The 13,881-nt window shown below is 42.8% G+C and overlaps 1 long non-coding RNA gene across 1 annotated transcript in view; it reads right to left on the bottom strand.

Moving 5' to 3' along the window:
• Positions 1-398: 398 nt before the first annotated feature.
• Positions 399-13,881, bottom strand: part of LOC116660927 — a 318,927-nt gene continuing 305,444 nt past the window's right edge. The window contains exon 3 of the long non-coding RNA XR_004316590.1: positions 399-568. This is a non-coding gene — a long non-coding RNA (uncharacterized LOC116660927). The remainder of the gene's footprint in view (positions 569-13,881) is intronic.

Here is a 13,881-nt window from a genome sequence, read left to right as displayed (position 1 = left end):
CGTTGGGTGGAAGCTTATCATCTGAGGGTGAAGGGAAGTGATGCGTGTGTCCACACAGGGGCCAACCTTAGACAGGCTTGTAAAAGGTGCTGTATAAATCAATTATTAATACTAATCGGAGTACAATGGCACCACGAGCAGGAGGCAGGAGACAGTCACCACACCCTCTCTGACACTGTCCTCAGGAGCCAGGTATCTCATGAATTATGAAGAGACATGACCGGAGAGCAGTAAGGATTAACGCCTTCTCAGAAAGCCTCACCTGGCTTTTCCAAAGCCTCTGCCTGACAGCACCTCCTGAGGTAATGAAGGTTCCAGAACTTTGGACCTGTGAGGCCTGAGTGCAAGATTTTAGTGCCACTACTTACTTCTACGTTCTTCGTTGAATCCAGTCAGGACTGCAGTTTTGCCCCGTTGGGATTCTAGGGAAAATGGTGTCCACTAAGACGTGTTTCTGCCAAGCCAGCTTGCCACTTCCTGGCGTGGGGAGGCGCCATCCACAGGACCAGAGAGCCGGGTTTATTTTCTCAAGCCACTTCCTGTTCCCTCCTGGGATTCACCTTGTGGGCTGGGGACAAAAGGAACAATTTATTCAGCTAATGGATGTGATGAATGGCTTCCGTGTTTATTCTCTGACGTCCTAAGACCCTGGTCTGGTTTGGTGACCCTCCTGAGAGTATTCAGATGTCTCTGTGAGTGGTGCCAAAGTCACACGAACTGAACTTCCCTGAGAAGAAGCCATCTGGGCTCCTTCAGAAATAAATACTATGCATCCCACGGTGCTTTGAGAATCTACTGGTGTCAAGGTGGCAAATCAAAAATGGACAGCAAGGTGGGAGGACAGAGCTTGGTGGTAGAGCGTATGCTTAGCACGCACGAGGTCCTGGGTTCAGTCCTCAGTGCCTCCATTAAACTAGCAAACAAACAAACCTAATTACCTATCCAACCCCTCAATTAAACAAACAAATAATTTTTTTTAAAAAATGGACAGTGATTAATACTAACATTGTAAAGGATAGATATCGCTCCCCTAAGAAAAATTTTGATAATAAAAGTGCATATTTGTCCAGCATGAACTGCCTGAGAATCTAGGGTACCAAAAAAGGTGGTATAGGAGGGAGGAAGGAGGAAATGAAATGGAGGAGACCCACAGAGAAATGGCACAAAGAGAGAGACCTGGGGATGGATGAGCGATGGCGGATCCAGACAGCAGACAACTGCTCCAAAAAGAACACCTCAAACCATCTCTTTTTTTTTTTTTTGGCCAGTAAAGGTGGTAATGGTAGGCAGGTCCCCCCAAAGATGTCCTAATCCTAATCCCCAGAACCCATGACTGTGCTACCTAATGTGGCAAAAGGGACTTTGCAGGTGTGATTAACTTAAGGATGTTAAGATGGAGAGAGGACCCTGGATTATCTGGGTGGGTCCAGTGGACTCATAAGATCCTTATAAGAAGGAGGCAGAAGGGTCAGAGTCAGAGAAGGAGTGATGACCAGCAGACTCAGAGTGATGCAACTGCTGGCTTTGAAGAATGAAAGGGGGCCATGATCCCAGGAATGGGAGCAGCCTCTAGAAGTTGGAAAAGGCAAGGAAACAGATCCTCACTACAGCCTGCAGAAGGAACTTCTGATCTCCAGAACTGTAAGACAGTAAGCTTGCCCTGTTTGCAACCACTGTGTCTGTGGTCATTTGTTACAACAGCAGTCAGAAACTAATACCGTGGCTAAGGTTGGGCCAGTCTCCAATCTCAGCCCTCTAAGGCATGCATGCTCACTTTGCAGAAATGCTGGTCAGTGTGGAAGTATCATACATGATTAATTTCTAATAATCTTTCAACTGCTGAAGTTTGAGAATCATTTACTCAAAAATTTTAATTAGGCTTGTACATTTATTCATTCATCCAACAAATATTTATTGAACAGCTCCTATGTTCCAGGCTCTTGTCCCAATCTTAGAGATGCAGATGGGAATGGTCCAGGCCTGGAAATGACAGTCTAACAGAGAGACACACGGTAACTGGGTGAACAACTAAAGGACTCGTATCACTGCAGAGAGTGATGAGGGCCACAAAGACGATGAAGAGTAGGTCACTGAAGTCTTCTGAAGAGGTGATATCTGAACTCAAATAAGCCTGTGAAGCCCTCGGGGAGACCCTCATGGAAAGCCGGAGGGTAGGAACTGACTTGGTAGGCCGGAAGAATAGCAAGGCAACCAGTAAGACTAAAATTGAGAGACTCCAGAGAGGCTGGCAGAAAATGAGGTCAAAGAGGGACTAGGGACAGATCATAAAATGTCTTACAGACCACAGTAAGGAGGGAGATTTTAGTGTCAGTGAATGGGAAACCACTGGAGGGTTTTCTACAGAGCTGAGTGATCCTTTATAGGATGTTCAAAAAAGATCTATGGTTATCATGCAATAACATCACTCTCAATTTCATTTCAGGGTGCTTCCTTGAGGGTAAGAGAAACAAAGCAGAATTAGACCAGGAACTGACCCTAACCCTACTGATGCCCACAACAGAGTGTGCTCTACAGGTCAGCATCACTGGTCAGGCAAGCCAAAGGAAGAAACAGGGCTCTGGGTCAGTGATCTCAAACCATGTGATCCAAGAACCCTTGGCACCAGAATCCATGGGTGCTTATTAAATATGCAGAGTCCCAGGCCTGCTGGAGAGCAGTGGAATGAACCTCTGTGAGTTGGGTCCTGAATCTTCCTACTTGAGAAGCACCTCAGGAGATTCTATGCCAAGGAGGGTTTGATGCCTACTGACCAGCTTAGGGAAGACACTGCAAGTGAAAGAATCCTAAGGGGTCAAAGAAATGAGGGGCCAAAACCATGTAGGGAGTACTTCCTGTCAGTATCCCACAGTTTCCTCACAACCCAGTTACGTCCATGTTATACAATAACTGGGTTAGGTTTATACGGGTTCTATCTAGTTGTTACGTTAATTATGCCATAAAAAGGCTAATGTGCATGTGCAGACAAACATTTCTTAAATTCCAGTGGGCACACAGATCCCCTGGGAGCTTGTCAAAATGAGACTGATTCACCAGGTCTGAGGCGGGACCTAAGAATCTGTATTTCTAAGCGGCTCCCAGGCAATGTCAATGCTGCTAGTTCATAGACCACCTGTTTTAGACTAGCGAAGGTGTAAGCACCCAAACCCACTAAATCCAACAACAGCCCCCAAATGGGTAAACCTCCAAGGGCAGATGGGTAACGATTACCCTCTTGTACGTCTGAGTGGTTTCCCACACAAGACCCAGAGTGTCAATTTCCACTCTGACACTAGTCATGGCTTGTTTTGGGGATAAGCTGCTTAATGAATCACATGCCTCAGTTTTCCCATTTAAAAAAATGGGATAATAATGGTGTCTATCTCAGAGAGTTGTTCTGGGGATTCCACGGCGAACAGAAGAAAAGTGCTGCGTGTTGCAAGTGTGAACACAGTACGTGACAGCTATCAGTCTTGTTAACATTTCTCTCCCTCTGTAGACACAGCTTCATCAGGGCAACTTTTGCATCTAATATTTTTCTGCCATACCCTTTTGCCAAGCCTAGATTCGGGCACTTAGTAAGTGCTCGGTATGACTGAGGAATGAACGAATGAATGAATGAATGAATGAATAGAAGCACCCCTAGTCTATTTACCTTCAAAGTGAGAGTCAAAGGAAAGAATAGGGAAAGAGGGAATTCTCATTTGCCGAATATGATGCCACTCACTTTTTTGCACATTGTTATAGTTCATTCTCCCAAGGAATGTGCGAAAAGAAAGATCAGTAGGTTGAGGCTTAAAGAGGTGGACAACAGCCCAAGATCCCGTGGCCATTGAGTGACAGAGGCAGGGTTCAAAGCCTTTTCCCTCCCCAGCTCCAAGACACCAAACCTCCTCTGTTCCCCAGTGCTTCCCACTGAGAGAATTAGTCATGACTGGCTTTGATCGGCTCAGCAGCCAATGCAGCCCCAGCTCATAGCATTTCTCTGGGGCCCTTTATCTTTATTAACTGCGAATTCATCTCCCTGGAGAGATAGGGCTCTGGGTGAAGGGCCCCCCTGTCCACACCTGCGTGAGTCTTACCTGCTTCAAACAGGTCAGCAGGCAATTGGGAGCCTTTTAATTGCTTTCTTCCTCACCCAGCCCCCTCCCTCAAGTTCAAACCTGCATTGTAAACATGGTCTCCAGGACCAAAGGTAAGGGAGGTGAGGCATGAGGGTATTGACCTGTAATCCTGTGATAAGACCTGCACATTTCACAGCACCATAAATTAATGCTTGTCCTCCAGAGCCCGAGACGAGTGCGGGAGGTGAACGGCAAAGTGAAAACTAAAGAGAGACCAACAACTACATGGGTAGAGCAGAGCGATGCTATCAGAGTTGCAGGAAGCCCCTCGAGTGTCCCCTCCGACCAAGTGAAGGGTTTGACCCGGACCATCTTGCATGGTCTGTGACATTCTGTGAATTCATGGCAGGCATTGTGAGGAAAAAAAAGAAACCTGTCTGAGAAGGGACAGAAGAGGGCTGGACTGACCTGTTCTGCGTGGCATCAGCACAGTTCACCTTTCAGCCAATGAGAAATAAATAGGTGGCTTTCATTTTTTCAACAAGGAGGAGGTTTTCCTCAAATCAGACTGAAATCCCCCCTCTCAGAATGGGTCTAGAATGAATGTATAGAAGAGTGACCTAAAAGCATGACTGAACTCATGCCAGCCTCTTCCGTCAAAGGCTGTCATCCTGGAGCCACCTCAGTTAGAGCCATGTTCCTTAAGTCTTGTGGTTCTTAAGGGCCCGCCCTTAGGAAACTTGAAAAATGGGTTCAAAAGTCTTCCAGTCTGCAATGGTTCCTAATGAGCAGTCACTCCCCGAGTATTTATTTGCAAGATTGTCTAAGGCTAGTTTTCTCACTTGTTTGCTTCCTTTTAACACAGTTTTCTGAATGCCCAGCAAATGCCAATTACTGTAAGGCCCTGGGGAGACTACAGTGTCCCAGATCTATATTCATGGCTTCCTGAAATTCTAGAGGAGGATAAAGACAAGTCTACAGGAAACTATAATAATCCTGTGATAAATTATGTGATGAGAGCCAAATCCTGGTGGGGTTTTGAACAAACCCACACATGGGCTTGTTTTTGCTACACAGCAAATAACTCTCCCATCCTTCTCCTGTTTGGAGCTGGCACACCCGTGGAGAATGCATAATTTTTTCTTTATTAGCTAAAGCCAACTTACAAGGTAAAATTGTGGTTCTAATTGTGTTGTAATAACACATTCCAAAGCCAATCATCAAGAATATTTAGACTTTCTGCTTCTTAGGATGGTCTGCTCATCAATTCTCTTCCAATGTAGACGGTATGAGATTGCCCACATTCCAAAAGTTTTCAGAATATCATTTGAGTCAAAAATAAAATGAAAACTTATTTAGGCACAGAAAAGAAAGTGTGTCAGGTGTGTTTAAAGGTCCAGCTTCAAGAAATTGGTTCAGGATAGAAGTATGGTTAAATATAAAGACTCGTCTTGACCTGAAAAAAAAATGCTTGCCTCCCTATGACTTACAAAAAAGAAAGGAAGAGAAAGAAAGAAAAGAAGAAAAGAAAAAACTGAAAACCACTTGATTTTCAAAATCATAACACATAAACAGTTCGTGCTTAAAAATATCCCTTATAGGGTTACTTACAATGCAAGAAATTAGAAATATCTTTAAAGTCCATTAATAGGAAAATGGTTAAGTAACAAATAGCAATTAAAGATATATAAAAAGCTTTCACTGACGGGTTAAAAAATGTTTCCAATGATAGGAAAGAAGGCAGAATACAAAATAAAATTTTATTTTAAATAGTTTTTTTAAATTAAGGATAAGAAGGACACCAAAATGTCAACAAAAGTCGCCTCTGGGTAATGGTGACAGTATAGTGGTTCAACAAATGAGATTTGGCGTCAGAGACCTTGGGATCAAATCCTGGCTTCACCACTTTCTAATTGGGAAAACGAAATGTCTCTCTCAACCTTTCTCTCCTCTGAAAAATGGGGCTCACAGCAACACCTGCCTCATAGAGCTGTTGTAAGCATTAAGAGAAATCACAGGGTCTAGGGGCATAACTCAGGGGTAGAGCACATGCTTAGCATGCACAAGGTCCTGGTTCAATCCCCAGTACCTCCATTAAAAATAAACAAACAAACAAACAAACAAACAAATAAATAAATAAATAAATAAATAAAATAAATAAATAATTTAAAAAAGAGAAATAACACAAAGAATACACAATGAATGCTCAATAAATGATAGCTATTATACGGGTATACTCGTGATGAAGCAATATGGGTGTATAATTTTGTAAGTTTCCCACAGTTTAAATATACTCTATATTGCATCAGAAAGAGAGATATTAAACACTTTCAAATTTCACAATTTTTTTTAAAAGTGGATTTATGAATGGCTGAATAATACAAAGAACTGACACGTAGAATGTAAGTTCCCAAGTGGCTAGAACTTTCCATTAACCCATATCCGTTATCCTGCTCAAATTTTAGAAAACAAATGAGGAGGAAAAAGAAATGATTTTCTCTGAGAAGTTTGGTAAACAAAGAGACAAAGCTTTCAGAAATAATTTTCCAAGTTCTAAACATGGATTCCCAGAAACCCCAGGACTGAAAGTGAAAGCAAAGTGATGGGGTCACATGGGAAAGCTCATGGCCTTCCGTCAGATTCTCAAAGGAATCTGTGACTGCCAAGTGTTTGAGAAACTGTCTTACATCTTCAAATCCGGCTGAGAAGAGATATTAAAAATGATGGATCTTAAGACAAACCAAGGGAATATGTAATTATCGTCCCTGTGCTAGCTCAGCTCTCCAATGTGCCTGGCACAGAAGGAAGGAAGGAACTGGCCACCATGGATGAAACAAGATACAAAGATCACCCACACAAGACATCAAGATGCCGTGTTAAATCGCAGTTGCACATAAAAATCACCTTCGCTGAACACCCAGTTCCCTGAACATACCAACGAATATTGTGATGTTTGAAGTCTTCTATTCAGGGAGCTGCAGAGACTGGATGTTCCAAGGAGGGACCAAGGACTCAAGGAAGGACCAACGGGTTGGAATGGTGCAGAGTAAATATTTAAAGATGGGAAGTTCAATAGCTGTTAAATAGGTTCAGTCACAGGCTCATTTTTAAAAATCAATACTCTTACTATTAGTAATGCACTCGCCTTCAGTAGGAGGGAGGCAACTGAGTTGAAATTGTTTTTGAATCAGGAGTCAGTAGGAGCCAGTGTCTCAGACAAGTCTCCCCAAATTGGTAAAAGAAAAACATGGTGATGCAGCCGTCTCTTAGGATCTACTTCCAGGAAGCCGAGCCCTCCTGGGCTGCTGAAGCTGACTGGGGCCAGAGATTTGACCTGAGCCGGGTGGAGGGTAGGAAGTGGGCTGGAAGAAAAGTAAGGCAAGGAGATTGGAATTTCATGACTTTTCTCTGGAATTATTTAAACAACTGAGGACTTGGCTTTTTCACCTGGCTGCGGGTAGCATGACCTTGAGTAAGGAAGTGAACTACCCTGATTGTGAGATGCCCAAGCATTCTCTGTACCTCTCCTTGGTCAACCATTTCAATGCAAATAGTCAGACTTCCAGTGCTCAGCACCTGGTCTCAGCCTGAAGGCTTTGCTTGGACTTAGACATGAAGGAAGTGGCCTGAATGAAGATCCCCACACAGTGGCTGCCAACTGCTGGTGGGAGGTGGTCCCTTATCTGCTGTGTGCGCTAAATACCACCTCAGCATCCCAAGTGGGATGGTACCCTGGTCGCCCAAGGAGACAACCTGCTACTGCATCCTCTAAGTCGACTGCCTTCCTGTCTGTCCTCCCCACTACCCACCCAGAGCCCTAGGATTGCCTCTCAAATCAACCACTTTCACGAAGTCTTGTCTCAGGTAAGAGGATCAATTCTGGGACCCCACCCCCAAAAAAAAGACTTGACGTGTCTGCCTCTGTTTATTTACTAAAATGGAGATAGTAATAGCTCCTACCTTTGAGACGCTCCATGTGAATTAAATGAGATGATGCTATGAAGAGTCTGGCATGGTTCTTGTGCCAGGCACTCTTAAATAACACCTCTGGTTACTACTAACTTCACAGGTGGCAATACGGTTTCTTCAACTTATGCTCAAAAAATGGTGGGGTTATGAATGGCTTTTTATTTTCTTCTTTCTCCTTGTCTGTCTGTTACGTTTGGAAAATGAGCAGTTCTTGGAAGCAGTGGGGCATCAAGGAGCCCAAGGGCCAGGCTACCTGGATCTAAATCGCTACTCTGTCTGCTATTAGCAGTGGGGTCGCTGCACTGTCCTGTGCCTCAGTTTCCTCAGATGTGAAATGGGCAGAAAGAAAATCTCCCTCAGGTTTTTGGGATGAAAACATTTGTAAACTGTTCAGCACAGTGGCTGGCACACAATAGGAGAGGAAAAAATGTTAGCTGTTATAATGAAAAAGGGATTAGTAAATAACAGGTAGATACTATATGTATTAGATGCATATATAAAGTATCTCCTGGATCACAATTAAAATTCGTTAAACAAGCTTCCTATTAAGAATTAGGCATGTCCATTGACAGATGACTGGATAAAGAAGCTGTATTTACACTTACATTTATACAATGGAATACTACTCAGCTATAAAAAAGAATAAAATAATGCCATTTTCAGCAACATGGGTGGACCTAGAGATCATCATTCTAAGTGAAGTAAGCCAGAAAGAGAAGGGAAAATACCCTATGATATCACTCATATGTGGAATCCAGGAAAAAGATAAAAAGAGGACACTAATGAACTCATCTACAAAACAGAAACAGACTTGCAGGCATAGTAAACAATCTTATGGTTCCTGGGGGAAAGAGGGATGAGGGATAAATTTGGGAGTCTGAGGTTTGCAATGTCAGCCACTATATATAAAGATAGGTTTAAAGGAAAACAAATTTCTTCTGTATAGCATAGGGAACTATATTCAGTATCTTGTAATAACCTTTAATGAAAAAGAATATGAAAATGAAAAAAAAATTAGGCAAATTAAGCTTCTATGGTGTCCTTTTTAAAAAAAAATACTTTACTGCCTTTGCTTCAGAAAGATGACTAAAATGGGATATTAAAACAAGAACAATAATAATATGTATTAGTAACAAGCAAAAGGAAGTAGCTAGAAATAAATATTTTCCAAAACAATCTGTTTAAAGAAAAATACATAGCAGATGTTAAACAGGAATGTTGTTTTAAATACACTGGTGAGGAGTGGAAAGAGAGAATTTGATCATGTGATTTTACCTCCTACAGACAACCTAGTAAAGGGACTTTGAGACCAAATTGCACACAGGTGCCTGGTAGAAAGATGACAATCACAGAGAACCCAATCAAGGAAATGAGAGCAATGGTCACAGACTGTAAGGTGCCAACTATTCTGGAATTGATTGTTTTGCCTCAAAACTGTAACTTATCCATCCTTCTGTTTATTCATGCATGTGCTCACTACTCAGATATCCAGTGTCTACACTCCAAGTGTAACAATGACACAACACCCATAGCAGCAGATAAGATCTTATTTATCCCTCGCTGTGCCCCAAGTATGGTTTAAGTCCTTTACTTGTTACTAACATATTTCATTCTTAAGACTTGCCCAAGAGCACACAACCAGGAAGTGGGAGAACCAGGATGTGAACTCAGGCATGTTGGCCCTAGAGCCCCCTCCCTTAAACACTGTGTTCTGTGTCTTTAGGTCCCTGGCATGTATTTGGCATCAGTAATATTCTACCCCACCTCAACTCCCCCCCCCCCCCACTTATCCTATGCCGGTATTGCTAATTGAGTGCTATGTTCTTTCCACAATTCTTGCATGAATCCTCTGAATCCTTCTTAACACAACACTCCATGCAGCCACTACCAATCAGTTGGAACTGGCAAGGGTGACAAAGCCAATCTGAAAACTGAACCAGTTAGTACAGTTTGATTGCAAGCAACAGAAGATGGCTCTGAATAGCATAAGCTTCAAAGGACTCTGGTAAAACGATGTAGGAGAACTCAAGATGGTTGAAGGGCATGTTCAGGAACCAGGAATTTTCTGGGGGAACTTGAGAGCAGGTATCTGTATGACAGGTTTGTTTGCACACCTCCACTGAAATTAATATGCTCTAAGCATAATTCTCTGTCCTTGACTCCTTCTGATCAAGATTTAAAATTTCCAAGAGAATGTCTATTGCTGTATTGGTTTATTGGTGTAGATCATTGTCCACTAAAACAACACAGAATGAAGATGAATTAGTGCCCATGAAGAGGAAAAGAATTCTGGGAAGCCCAAAACCACACCACCAGCACCACCACCAACTATCCACTGCACCAGATCTGATCTACCCAATTAACCAGGTCCAAGAATTCTAACAGGGCCATGGGCTGATGAACGGGTTAATGCGCTGGACTGCAAGTCATCACCAAAACAGTTCTGCTGACGATTATAAATCCAGCCTGGGTGTCTTCACCTGGGGAACTAACTCATCAACCAGAGAGAGAACCGGCAACCTCCAGGATGGGCCTTTGAAAGCCTCTGATGAAATCAGCCCGTTGATTAACGCAATTAGCACCATTAGGAAAGGAAGTTGTTAACCTAAATCAATTATCCACAGACATCTATCACGCTAAGTGTTCCTCTTTGTCTTGAGCAGATTGCACTGTTGGTGTTTCAGTGGTGATAGGCCATTAAAAATAAATGATTATTGTTGATTTTCTATTGATATAGCTATTAATGTATTGGTGCCTGTGTGTATAGGCCGCTTACGTGTAGTGTACAGAAACTAGACGTACTAACAAAGGAAGTAAGTATTGACTCCCATTTCTCAATTCAGGAGGTAAATATTGACCAACGAAAAGCGCTACTAGCTTTCGATGAGCTAAAAGGCAAAATGTTCATACTAGCACAATTTTTCTTTAATTCCTTATATCATTTATCTCCTGCAGTGCAGAGGTTCGGATGCCCGGATGTAATTCTTTATCTCTGCCACAGTATCCAATTGAGCCTCCTTAATCATGGTTCTAAAGGACTTTGTACCAGTTGGTTTATACCTACATGAAAACTCCTATGAACATTGCCACCACTCTACACTAGCGAAATTAAGTCTTTTGTATCAATCTTCCACAGTAACCCTGGTATCATTTTCTTAAATCTATCTCCAAAAGCACAGACAATTGTCTAGGACAGTAACAGCTCACGTGTTGAACACCGTCCGCACTCAGACCTTTCCATAGATTTCTAGTGATTGTCTCTGTCTTACAGAATGATAACAATGGTAATAATAGCTATTGTTTATGTGGCAGGCACAAATTAATTCACATATGAATTAATTCAAACTCCCAACTAGCTCTGAAGGTAATATTATTCTGGCCATTTTACTGATGAGGAAACTAAGGTAGAGGAAAGGTAAGCCTAATATATACCTCGTAAATAAACCCAATAATTCTGATTATAATCTTCCCCCCACCCCTGTCCGCACTTGTCCACACTTCTCTGTATGTACTTACTTAAAGTCTTCAAGTTTCAGGAAAGCATTTTTGCTCTCATGGAAACTTGCCCTGGTGTGTAGCCCGCCCAAGTGTGTGTGTGTGCATGTGTGTGCGATCCCACCTCAACTCCAGATAAAGGAATTGGAAAATTTATCAGTTCAGGTGATTTTCTAAAGTTATATACCCAATAAGTGAAGCAAGAGATTCAAATCAACCTGTCCCCACACTTCCCTCTTTAGGGCCAAAGAGAGTCTGGAAAAGTTCAGTTGCTTAAGAGAAACAGAGTTTTCAAGCTTTTTGTTTTTCAAATGAACCACTGGATTTCTCCATCGCAGCGGGGCCCAGAATTAGCACTACAGGATTAGAGACAATGTATGATGCTTTATGTTCCCACTGGAGCCTGGAATATGATTGCAACATCCAGAAATATCTGCTTGATAGATTGGAGTGACTAGATTCAACAGAGCAAGTAAGTCCAGGCCAGGGAGGGCAGGAGTGTTGCTGAGGGCAACCGGGGAGCATTAACTATAAAGAAAATCAGGACATGAGGGAGAAGGGCCAATTGTTCCAAGCACCGTGGCTGACAGTGCCCGAGAAGGTCAGACTTTTACAGAGTCATCAAAAGGAGGTTTAAACACGGGAAACTAGAAAGGCAAGCTGGGCTTTCCCTTGGGAGCTGAATTGTCAAGACCTTATTTCAAAATATCTTAGACTTTCTGCCAAGACAACACTGCTTCAGCTGGTTAATTAAAACTGGGTGTCAGCAATGCTTCGAAATCACCAGGAGAGGTGTCAGCTTCAGGGCATGCTTGGGAAACCTCATAGGTTTTGATCTAAGGTGAGAGTTGCTTAAGGGCTGGAGGCACCTCCTGGTAAAACAAGCTGGAGAGAAGGGGTGGGAGGGAGGAAGGAGAAGAGAAAGGGAGGAGGCCACTGAGACACGGACTCAGAACGGATTTATTCCTTCAACTCACTTAGAATCACACCACAATTTCCCTGGAAAGGTTGAGCTTTAAGAGTAAAATTTCCATCTCATTTTTCATCATTTTTCCAATTAAAAGTTCTTTAAAGACGATTACTACCTGATGAAACCTCTGGATCACGCTGTATTGCTTTCATATCAGAAATAACTTAATTAGCTGGGTGGTTGGTTGGATGGTGTGGGAGGTAGAACAAAGCCCCCTGCTCCCAGAGATATCTACTTTCTAGTCCCTGGAATCCCAGGGACCTGTGAATATGTTACAGAGCAGAAGAGATCTGTAAGAACAATTAAAGATTTTGAGATAAGGAGATCATTCTGGATTATCCAGATGAGCCCTAACTGTAATCATTAAGGTCCTTCTTAAGAGGGAGGCAGGAGAGTCAGAGAGAGAAAGAGATGTGATGATGGAAGCAGAGGTCAGAGTGACGCAGGGCTATAAGCTGGGGTATTCAGGTGTCCCGGGGGAAGCTGGAAAAAACAAGAAACAGATTCTCCCTTGAGCCTCCAGAAGGAGTACAATTCTGCTGACAGCTTAACATGAGCTTACAGGACCCAGTTTGGACTTCTGACTTCCTGAACTGTAAGATAGTAAATTTATGTTATTTTAAGCTACTAAATTTGTGGTAATTTGTTATAACAGCAAAAAGAAACTAATATATACATTTAGCTCACTTTTCCCCTTTCTTCTAGGGATGTCTTGAAGCCACTTTCAATGATACATAAAATGCAACAAAAATAACCAAAGGTGTATCTGGATTGGGTGATTTTGTTTTCCCCCCAGACAGACAGGACCATTGAGTTTGAGGGCTAAAACAGCAGAGAAAGAGGTGGAAGTCCCTCTACGGTGAGCTGTCCATTTGCTGGGTGATTCCTGCCTGGCTCTCAGCTTCCTGGAAGCCAATGTAAAAAAGACAGATCAGAAAGTTGTGTGATTCCCAAGCCTGCACAAAGCCAAGCCAATTGCTCAGAAGAACAGTTTTTCTTCATATTAAGGCTGGAAAACTGCTATTTCTTAGGATCCCCAGCTATTTCTTCATTGTGTGATGAAAGGGAACAGAAGTCACCTGACCATCCATTCCCTCCCCACATTGCTTGGGACATCTCCCTCCGGCCTGGATGCTGAGATGCAGAGATGGAGGGAAGTCCTGGGGACAAAGTGCTTGTAGCATGAAGAGCAAAGCAAAATAATAAATATGATGCAGTGAAACAGGGATGGTCATGTTAGGGAGGGAGAGAGAAGCCCGGAAGATGTCACCTAACCCAGCCTGGGCACAGTGAGGAGAAACTGCTTCTAATGGTACCCAAGTTGAGTCTTGGAGGTTGGAGAGGAGGTAACCAAGCAAGAATGGGTGTATGTGTTGGGGGAAGAGG

Source organism: Camelus ferus, chromosome 32 (assembly GCF_009834535.1).
Source record: "Camelus ferus isolate YT-003-E chromosome 32, BCGSAC_Cfer_1.0, whole genome shotgun sequence".
NCBI lineage: Eukaryota > Metazoa > Chordata > Mammalia > Artiodactyla > Camelidae > Camelus > Camelus ferus.
Note: the sequence above shows the minus strand (reverse complement) of the source record. Positions and strands in the feature narration are given on the sequence as shown.